Source organism: Dermacentor variabilis, chromosome 3, assembly GCF_050947875.1.
Source record: "Dermacentor variabilis isolate Ectoservices chromosome 3, ASM5094787v1, whole genome shotgun sequence".
NCBI classification, from domain to species: domain Eukaryota; kingdom Metazoa; phylum Arthropoda; class Arachnida; order Ixodida; family Ixodidae; genus Dermacentor; species Dermacentor variabilis.
Genome location: NC_134570.1, coordinates 130,642,137 through 130,653,605, shown reverse-complemented (window position 1 = coordinate 130,653,605; position 11,469 = coordinate 130,642,137). Strand labels below are relative to the sequence as shown.

At 47.1% G+C, this 11,469-nt stretch overlaps 1 protein-coding gene across 1 annotated transcript in view; it reads right to left on the bottom strand.

Annotated features, from left to right (window-relative positions):
• Positions 1–391: 391 nt before the first annotated feature.
• The window catches only part of LOC142574755 (uncharacterized), a 63,922-nt gene continuing 52,844 nt past the window's right edge, over positions 392–11,469 (bottom strand). The window contains exon 3 of the mRNA XM_075683772.1: positions 392–778. The gene's annotated coding sequence lies outside the window, so the exon portion shown is untranslated. The remainder of the gene's footprint in view (positions 779–11,469) is intronic.

Here is an 11,469-nt window from a genome sequence, read left to right as displayed (position 1 = left end):
CTAATTAGTTAAAGATGACTGACCAGCAGCCACGAAGTAAGCCGTATCATTTGCTTAAGCAAGGTCATTCGCGGAGTCACGTCGCGGAGATTTCAAATTATTTCTCCTCTATTCTTAATGTACAGTATATAGATGTGTTGCCTAGTAGTTAAGCATACATACTTTGCTACGTCGCTATCTCAATTGTAACGAAACTGTAAGCATAAACTTTGGTTTGCCACATAAAAAATCGTGTTTGCGTGCCACCGAAACAAACGAACACAAACGCAACCCTTACTGGTATGACAAAAAAATGTTTTAATATATTTTTTGGCGTTTCCCACTCTCAGGAGCTGCGCAGCTAAAGCTGCCGCAATGTGGGGGAGTTGGAAGAAATGAAGTCGATACTCTGTACTTTTCCATAGTCATTTAATGCCCGGAAGTACAAAGTGTACCGGTGTGAACACGGTTAATTCCTAAATTGGCGAAAAAGAAAGTCCTTATAAATAAGCAGAGGCTACGTGACAGCCAGGTATTCTCTATCACCATCACAGTTACTACTACAAAGTAATAGAACGCTGAAAAAAATGGGGGGGAAAATATCTCGAGTTTCTGGAAGCACGTGTAACATGGAAGCTGAATTATTTACACCGTAGGACAAAAGTATTAGCAGATCAATGAACGCTTTGGACTCAATGACGCTTTGGCTTCGAGCTTCGATGAGGCCGACTACGAAGGGCCTGGTCCTTGCGAGCGCCAAGGGGTCCGACTACAAGTGGCGCGTGGTCCGTTGAAGGTCCTGCGTCAAGCATAGAAAAGACAAAAAGAACTGTTGTAGCATATATGCCTCTTGCGGCCAGAATGCTACGCACCAGCGTCTGATGCTAACTGCTTTTGTAAGCACGTGAAAAATGTAAGGTTATTTTAATTGTTACGAATTACAGGGATCTCTATTTACACGTCACTGCACAGATTGCAATGTATGTGTCGTGTTACGACGATGAGACTGCTCGTTACTCTTGTTGCACGTACTCTTGAGAGTCAGTTCAGCATTCCAACTGTCACATTCGATAATGGTCGTCATCCTGATAATGATAAAAGGAGTTAGCATTTTGCCTAATTGAGAAAGCAACATCAGGGATGGGAAGCCCACTATTCTTCCTTGTTTAAATGATCATTTTTCACCCTGTATAGCGCCCATAAGGTATTATCTGCAGCGTCACAGCAACCACGGGCTCATTTTACAAAGGCTTATGGTTCGTAAGGACTGTCGGTGATTGGTCAGCCGCCTTTGCTAGTGTCCTGTTTGCTGTTGCGATTAACCAGCGCTATTCAAGTGACAAAACTTTAAAGGAGGGCTTAAATGATATTGCGCGACATAAAAACGACACGGACGTGAAAGAAGACGACACACCACATCCGTGTCGTTTTTATGTCGCGCAATATCATTTAAGCAATGGATTACCAACTTGCCCGGAATGCTGCTCTCTTTAAAGGAGGGGTTGGCACATTTAGCTAATTTCCTCTAATGATCATTACGTGATGAAAATTAAAATGGAAGGAAACATAAAAATGCAGTGAAACGAAAAGAAACTATCATGTGGTACGCGGCAGACACCGCAGGTAAAGAATCATAACAAGTAGGTGGGGAGTGGGGTTGGCTGCCGGTGAGGATCGATTGCGGCCACCAGGAGTTCTTCTAGGTGCACATAAATCTAAGTCCATGAGCGTTTTTGCATTCCGCCCCATCGCGATGTGCCCGTCGTGGCTGGGAATCAACCCCATGACCTCGTGCGAGCAAAACACAATACTGTAACAAAGCACCAACGCGTGGTAAGCTGTGCACAGGAGTGCAAGAAGGCACAGATAGATAAGTACGCACAAACAATCAGAAATATAAACAACAGTAGTGCTCCCTAAATATTTGAAGGTGGTCATAAAAATACAAGGATGTGCGCAGACGTTCAATGTTTTGCGGAACGTTATTCACCAATACTGCAAATAACGAAATAGTATATACGGAGTGATTTTTGTCAAGATTTTCAGATTTTTTAAAAAATCGGCTGTTGCAGATAACGCAATTCTAGTCCATCAGCTGCATTGCTCAGAATGGCGGACATGCAGGAGGTATCAATGCACATAATTGACACCGTTGGCTTCTAAATTATTACTTTACGGCAAATATTGTAATTTGGGAATTCTAGCCGGCGAGTTCACATGGCATACCCACTTGGAATGAATTCAGTGGTGGTATTCAAACAGCGTCGCTAAATTAAGCCTAATTTACCTTTATTAACACCAAAGATCGTGGGTTCGACTGCCACGAAGGGTTGAGGGTTCCAGTGCCTTAATTAACTCTATATAAATGAACTGTACCTACTTAAGTCCACTTTGATTAACAACGGTGGTAGATCCTAGTGCTGTAATGAACTCTAATTTAAACCTACCTTATCATGTTCGCTATTGAACACGATAAGCCAACGATCAATGACGGTTGATAAGAGTTTATACTGGTCGGATGAAGTTCTATAACGTTGATAATGACACCGGGCTGTGTGGGGATGAGCAAGTGGCACAGTACTTACGCATACTTAGGCAACCACCAGAGGAGTTTCTGCACGATTTTTTTTTTCCGGATAATTTAGAAATTATGACCCCACATATATCGCTGACCTAAGCTTCCATGGCACCTTCATTAAAGCAAATTAGATGCTTTTGCTGTTCACTCGAGATTTTTTTGACCTGCCAGAACCTGAAATCCGGTGTTTATATCGACATTTACGGAAGATATATTCGGTGTGCTAGTCGTTAGGCTGTCACTGAACCCAACAATAACTGCCCATCTGAAGAACTGGTGGTGCGATTGACCACGTGTTCACAAGAGAGTTCCGGACGTTGAACGTTTTTCATTGCGCCTCGTTTTTCTCGACGCCCACGCTACTTTGTCGCCGCTGTGCCAATTCAGGAACAACACCAAGAACAGACTCGATAAGATGCGAGGTGTTAGCTTGCTTGGTGCACTGCTTCTGTTTGCTACACGGCGCCCGTCCAGGCACGTGAAACGCTGTCATATGAACGCGCATCGGTGATTACGAACGCTGACGTTTTTGATGCGACAGCATCCAATCGTTTAAATGGCCCATTGAGAGAGAAAGACGGCGTCTGTCGTCTGTAGCAGCGAAAGGGCAGGCAAATTCCCATTGTCTGCGACGCCAGGTCACTACCGCGCCTCGACGGAGCCGATTGGGCGAAAGGGTACACCTGCAGCAACAATATCGCGCCATGTGCTGCGTGAGGGGAGAGAGCATCGCCGCAACCACGGCGTAAGAAGTATCCGTGGCCGCAACGCCACATTATCCTTGCCCTCGCCCTCAGAAGCCTGCGTTATAAGCGCGTTCCTCGTCCGCGCAAGCTCTCGCCTGCGTTCTAACTGCACCTCCGTAAGGACAACTCAAAAATTTTGAGGACACTTAAGCTTCGTCATTAAGAGTGGAACGCCGACAGCATTCAAAGATCCCTGACTGCTCTTCACGCTTCCCGGCAACTGCAGCTTATGTAACCGTAAGGTTTACCGGGAAATGGTGGCGCGGAACGCTATGCGCGAACGCGAGCTTTTTGGTAGAAACGCGGCCTCTTGCGTGGGCCGCAATGCGGAGAAGCGAGCGCCATCTGGAGGTATTGTTGTAAACCGGGCGCCTCACTGCGTGGCGTCCAAGATTTGCGCATGCCGGTGCGCGCAAATCACGGACGCCGTGGCCGGTCTGTGAGTGGTAGAAACGTTGGAAAGTGGGTTTGTTTGAGTTCCGGCGCAACATAACTATGTTTTCTCGTATATTCAAATTACAGTCACACGCTGTCATTCCTGTAGGTTGTGTGTAAGTCGCACTTTACAATTTTTCTGAGGTATATTACTACGAGAAATTCAATGAGTTCAGTAACTTCTTTGCGCGACACGGAAGGTCGGCCTGGTTGGGTTTACATGGTTCGGAATGATTTTTGAACAACGTTCGAAGCGGAGCACCGATGCCGGATTTTCAGGGTCACGGGACCCGTAACGCTGTCGCGTTAAAACATGCCATTCGTCTCAACGCACTCGCTGCCCGCGAGGAGTTCGTAACTCGAAAAACGTTCCTAGCTGAGCGGCGTTCAATTGGACATTAATGCTTTCGCCCTCACAAATCATAAGATGTACTTAGTTGTCCTTGGGTTTCTTTTTTTTTTTGCTGTGCATAATGTGCGGAAACTGCTTCTTGAGTGGGCACAGTAATGCACAGTCGAAGAGACCAAGAGACACGTATGTTGCATCTAATAAATTGGACGTGCTTTTGTGTCATGCTGCAACGGATGCTGAACCGATATCGAAACGTTGGCTTCAATTGTACATTTGCCTCACCGAGTTAAATATGTACGAATACTGTATTTGCGTAATTATAGAACAATATTAGCGCAATACTTGCGCGAACGACAAACAAAGCTACGCTGAACAGTAATTCCCACATACACTATGCATCCGTCGAATATTTGTTTGTAGTATATTCATTCATTTGCAACAGCGGACACGAAGATTTGTACAAACGCAAGTTATTGAAATTTTCCAAGATGTTAAAACCGATAAAACTCTGCTCTCTTAACCCCGCTGTTGGCCATAGCGCCAGCATTTCTTTTTCAAAGTCAATGGGTGACAACTTAGCAAAGTGAAATGTGCGCTCACTTTTGGAAGTACGTGACCGGGCTACTTGGTGACTCATGATGCGAAGTCACAGCGCGGGAAAAAGAAAAACAATTGAGAAACGTAAACAAAGACGAGCGCTGTCTTAAATTAAATTATGGGGTTTTACGTGCCAAAACCGCTTTCGGATTATGAGACACGCCGTAGTGGAGGACTCCGGAAATTTCGACCACCTGGAGTTCTTTAACGTGCGCCTAAATCTAAGCGCTGTCTTGGCTTACGTTTATCTACTGCTTTTGTCTCCTCTCTGCACTTTGCATCCGCTCAGTGCTGGCCTTGTCGCTTCACTTAACATGGGCAAACATTGATTTTATTTTCACTGTAGTTTTAACCTATGATTGGGCAGTATTCCAGTATTCATCATTATGGGCGTCATCAGCCTTACACATATTCGGCCACAATCCATTATTTGCGAACAAATTACGCGTCCTGCCTGGGGCGGCTTGCACGAACAAGTAATAACCAAAATCATAAGGAATTTAGGAACGCACTCTTAAATGTTCCAAAGACAACACCTAGTCCGCACAAGAACGTGTTCTTAAATGCTTTATTATTTTCTTTATTAAATGTTCATGCCAGCCGCCCCTTGACACACACTCACGGCAAGCGAGATGCTGAAGAAACAGGATGTGACATCGTTTCCTGTTCGTTATGCAAGCCATTGCCGGGAAACACTCGGCGCTCTCTGTAATCATCCGGCAGAAAGCTCTCCCCAGAACTCAAAGATTTTGTTGCCACTTCCTTATCCACGATAGCATGCGGAAAGGATGCTGCTCGTCGTTAGGTATATGTGCCCGCATATATGCGCTCGTGTGAACCTAGGTTCATATTGAGCTGTGTGTGTGAGTGTGTGTGTGTGTGTGTGCGTGTGTGCGTGCGTGTGCGTGTGTGTGTGTGTGTGTGTGTGTGTGTGTGTGTGTGTGTGTGTGTGTGTGTGTGTGTGTGTGTGTGTGTGTGTGCCTTCATGCGCGAGGGCGTAACTACACCTAATACGCTAATATATTTAATGTAAAGCGCGACTTTCTTTTTATCTGTCTGTAACTACGGGGAAATGTGAATGCTCTCTCTCGCATCTACCGCTCAGGCGCAGACTCGGCAGCACAAACAACATGCACTAGTTAAGGCGGAACATTCGCTATCACGTCGGCTTCGCGTTCGCCCCACGAACGCGATTACAAGCTCCACGTGTCCCGTCAGTGCACCCTGGCATGCTGCAGCCTCGACTGAGAGCTCCGAGAAGTCAGGGACCGCTACGGATGCCAGAATAAAAAGAACCGCAGCAGGGCGCCGCCCAGCTTTGAAAACATGCGAAGCCCGAATAACAAGTGCGGACAAAAAAAGAGAAGAAGAAGAAGAAGAAGCGAAGGAAGAACGAACAAAAACATATGGTAGAGCAAGTCGTAATTCGTGCGCTTTCGACGAGAGGGAGAAGATTATCTGCTCGCGTGGACTCGCCGAGGCCGTCGTGGCAAACGACTGAGGGGAACTCGTGCGGCCAAACTCCAGGGTCAGCGGCGGAAGCCAAGGAAAAGAAGAGAGCGCCGGGTTTTTAAAAATAGCAACCGCGTTCCTCGCCATCTTATCCACTCAAGACGCGGTTCCCACGCGCCGGGTATGCAGAGCTACGCGTGCGCTTTCTCCGCTCATCGCATCGTGCTGGTTAGTGCTAATCATTATCATCATCATCAGCAGCAGCAGCAGCAGCAGCCTCTCTTATTTCTAGTGGAGGACGAGGAGCCCTCCCTGCGAGCTGCAAATATACCTGCTTTGCAGCGGCCAATATCATACACCTGCAATTTTTTCTAGTTTCATAAAACCACTCTATTCCGTAATCAACATTATCCTTGTCTTGACAGCCATTTTGGAGCTCTACCTGATTACTGCCTGTCGACTGTACGCCTGCCATGACCGCCGAGCTCCACTTCTTCTCTTAATCTAAGCTTAAATGCTGAAATGCTACGTAACTAAACCCGATCTGTGCAATTGCCTTTAATGTCAACCAATGCAACGTGTGTTTGCACGCAGTGCTTACATTTCTGCGCCAGATGACTCGCAAGGTTTTGTAGAAATATAAGGGGCAGTTCATGCGCGTGCTCAGTGTGGAACGTGGACGCAGCGCTGTCATGAGGACTAAGGCGATGTTTGATCTTTGTCAAGCGCAGAATCGAAAGGAGAGGTGCATGTATACAAAGAAATATGACGGCAAAGACGTTGCGAACGCTGGCTACTACTATTCGACCGCTTCATTCGTGCGTTTGTGGTCCAAAAGACACTGGCCACAAGCGGGCATGCTCTAGCTCGTGGTACACGACGTGGATGTCCGATGTCCATAAAAAATGCACTTGTGGAAAAAGCCTGAAGACGATACTCTATAGATTTACCAAAGACGTTGCGTTGAAATAAATGTCTACGTCTACATTCGTTTCCTTCATAGCCTTATAATTGAGAGTACTGCATTAAAAATGCAGTACCCTGCATTTTTAATATCATGAATTTACGCAAATATATTGTCCTTACTGTTGACTTTTTTGCATAGTATTTCGCAGCAAGATGGAATTTTCCTGGCTCATTTTGTTCGGCTGTGAGCTCCGAATCGTCGCTTGCCTGCGCTGCTCTAAAGAAAAAAAAATCAGTTTCCTCCTTCATCATAGGAGAATTGAATACATTAGATTGTGTCAAAATGGATAAACGATCGTGTACTTAACACTTAATTCTGCGTTAAATAGCGCCGCATTGTGCAAATTCTTAGTAAGCTTAAAATGTGGTCACTATCCCTCGTATCCAAGTGCTCGCTTTTGAAAGGTTGAAGCCTAGAATACGCTTCTTTTCTTTTGTAGGCGCCAATAGTACCGTCAATGTACGATGTCCTCACGACAAAAATATGTCGGACTAATCTTGACAAGGAAAAATCAGGATTGTTCTATTGAATGATGCGCGGGGCAAGAAAAAAAAAGAAAGGCAGTCGGGTTGCGAAATTCTTGGTAAAACAAAGCAACAGTGAGTGCTAGGTGTGTTAGAATGATAACAGGTGCTGGGCGTGAAATATTCGCAAGCGAGATAATGAAGCAAGATTAGCAGCTTAGTGAGCGCCCGGTTTTTCCCGTGAACGTTGTCGCCACACGAAGCGCGAATGTATGAGACTGGGTAAACATAGCGGTATTGCGAAAGGAGAAACGGGCGCTTACTAACGATGCTCTGCTGACGGCAGGTAAGCAAGGGGCACGTGCTGGTTGCACGTGCCCAAGAGCTTTGAACGCGCAAACAGGAGATTGTACGTGCATTACACCCCCTCGCACACCAGAATTGAAGGCACAAGTTGATGCATTGATGTCTCACAAGCAGTGGTTGCCTGGTGTTGATGTGGCTTTGCCTTTAAGAATAGGCGAACGCTAGCGTTGCGCCCTAGCCGTGATAACAAGCATTAAAATAATAAAATAACAGCGTCAAAAAATATAAGAAACAAACAAAACAGGAAAAAAAAATAGCAGACGTGTAAATTGTCTCACTCGACAGCACGGTCTGCAGTTCATGGACGTCCGCTCGTTAGCATCGACCACTCATGCAGCCTTCAGCTTACCGTCGGTTTCCTCACGGGCAGTTGCTCCCACGGCAATGGGATATCCCAGCGCCAGGGGTGAGGTGGTGCCCTCTGTGTGGCTATGCGTGAGGCTTCTGAAGCCCGGGACTAGGTTTTCCGCCTTCTCTTCCTTTTCTCCCCCCGCCCGGCACTTTGCAGCCACCACTTCCGGTTCTGGGTCCTAGCGCCGTCAATACACAAGAGTGCGAAATGCTCCTGCGCCAGCCTCAAAGAGAAGGCCACTCTCATTGCTGTTGTCATGTGGGGTTTCTTGTGCAATTGTTGTTCTGTGGGTCCTGTAAAATTGTAGCGTTCGTTTAAAGAGCATGACGGGCTACCATAACGCGGTCTCCTCTTCGCCTAACACGAGCCCTCACTCCTTTCGCCCACTTGTGCACGCTGTCTTCCTGCACAGGACGAAAGAAGAAGCCAAACTTTTGCTGAAGAGTGTAGAGGCATCTACTCCACTGTTTTTGCACCCTTAAAATGTAGATATCTAAACAACCGTTGGGCCCGCTTCTCGTCGTTCATCAGTCTTAGACGACCGTCTATTGAAATCTTGCTGGTTGCTTCTCTAGCCTCGAAACAAGACCAGCCGATGTCGCCCTGAATCGCCTCGATAGCAACGCGCCCATGGCAACCCATAGCTGTCTTCCAAACTTCGCGCTGATTGCGTTCCATGCATCCTAGTTTCTTGGCCGACAAACATACAACATGATAAGGAATGGTGAGACCAGGCACATGTACCGCCTTCGAGGGTTCTGGAAACATCACAGGGCGACGGAAAACCCTCATGCATCGTCTGCGCAGCTAACTGAATGCTCTCTGAGCAGCCCGTTTCATCTGGTCCTCGTGTTCCTAAACAACATTTTATGATGTACTAAACGTTACAGCAAGGTAACGGTGTTCCGTTGACTATTACAGGCTAGCGCCATGCGGACGAATCAGGGGTGTGTCAACTTGAGAGCACGAAAACTGCAGCACCGCAGATTTCTTGGCATTGAACTCAAGGCCCAGCCGAGAGAGGTGGACAGCAGCCAAAGTCAGCAACCGCTGCACGTGCTCTACACTCTCGGCGAGCAGCACGATGTCGTACGCAAACAGCAGGCCCGGCAATGTCGAAGAGTTGAGCAAGCTGAGTTGCGCTCTCTGTCGGTAGGCGTGTACCGCATCCGAGTTTTTGAAAACTGAGCCGTAATCGCGCCATATTTTCTTTAAACGAACGAAATGCCTCGCGGCTTTCTTTTGAGATCATCGCTTCCTATGAGCCCTCTTGTGGCACGAAATGGACGCCCTCTTTATGACTAAGGTGATGACGCAGTCTGTTTCTCACGAGAGACGCACGCGAACACATTTACGTACGCATAGGGCGCGCAATGCAGGCGTACACACTTATCGTGCGCACGTAAGACGCGAGAACGTTCGCTACATTGTGGCCATGTACACTCCTATCTCGCAAGATCATTATGCATGCAAAGCTCCTACGCACGTTAAACTAACTCTCTCTAGCCTATTGCTCGAGCATTGGAACAGAGTCCAGCATTAGGCATTCCTATTGACGCCCCAGACATTACATACCTGGTCAGCTCACATGAATGTATCTCTAAGCGGGCTACTTATCCTGTTGCATGTATGTTAGCAATGCGACAATTGACGCAGTTTCACGTACTATACTTTTCGCTACACGTGATCTCTACTAGGAAGGCCGTACGAGAAAGGTTGTGCTTAAGGTGTCTGGCAGCAAAACAAATTTCAGAAACGATGATAAAGAGAACATCTACGTGCATTTGAGGAGGACGAAGTTAACCAGTTACATAAGCTCTCTACGGCGTGCGTTTGTTTTACAGCCTCTGGCGTTGCTCTGACACACGAAAACACATTCGTTGATGTTCCTGTTCTGCTACTTCGTGGAACCGCACGCGTTCCCCTGCATGTCCGCGCGAAGACGCGGATGAGTTAAACACACGCGGTGTGCAGTCTCACGGAGCGCCTCTTTGAAGCAGAGCGACCCTCTGGATCTTTATTCCCACGGAGGAGGGTTTATACACGATTATTCTGGCTACTGACGTCCGCGAATAACGCTGCAAAAGATTTTATAGACTGGCACTTAGCGTAGCTCTGTATTAGGCGAGATAAGTGCTCATATCGCCTTCAATTGTGAAAGTAGGCACGTAGATGCTCCTGGCATTTGCCCTTTACGGCGAGGCTGGGCGCGGACCGAGCCACGTATCGACCGGCAAGACGCGTAGAGGGACCGGCAGGCGTGCGCGCTCCCCGAGCATAGCGCAACGTCCCATGCGAGAGATCACGTACGGGGCCGTCTTGCTCGACCAGGCAAGACCGTGGGCCGGTTTGGTTGGGCGCTATGAGCCAGCGACGGCGTGGCTTTGTTTCTGCACCTCGCTTGGAGAAATCTTTCGATCCGTGGGTGACATCAATGCGGGGCGGCAAAATTATTCGGATTAGCTAGTAAAACACACGAAGAAAACAGCGATGACGCCAGAGGAAGCATACGGGAGATCGTTTGTTAAGTTGAAAGATAGAAGAAATTGAGTGGGAAATGAAAATGAACGTTTAGGAAAAATACAGCTTACCATGCGTGGGAGCGGCAAGTCGTCTTTTCGTATAATTTTAGTTTTTCTTGCTTCTAAATTTCAATTAGATATGGTTTTCCCACTTCGTCGGCTGATGAAATAACAGCTTTGCTTCCTCTCTGGCTAAAGTGCGACACAGGATAGCGCCACCAACGCGGCTACGGTGCGGTGCGTTAGAACACCACTTGCCCCTTATAAGGGGCACGGCCACCAGGTCATTTCCGTTAACCCTGGCGTCTCCGGTAATCACGTGTGTCGTGAAGAATAATACGCTATATGGACGTGCTAAAACTTTCTAATTACGAGAGTAGCCAGGGGTTTTTAAACATACGTAGACTTCTTAAAACGTGTTCCCCCAAAGCTGATCTTTCTTTCGTTCGAAAGGCGTCGGAATGCGATTTCATTAATCTGGAATCGAACACGCAGCATTTTTTTTAGTATAGGAACTTCATTACCTTAGAGCTACTGAATTAAATTCTGGGGCATTACATGCCAAAAACCACGATTTGACTATGAGGCAGGCCGTAGTGGGGGACTCCAGATTCATTTTCACCAACAAGGAATCATTACCGCGCTCGCAACAAACGGGG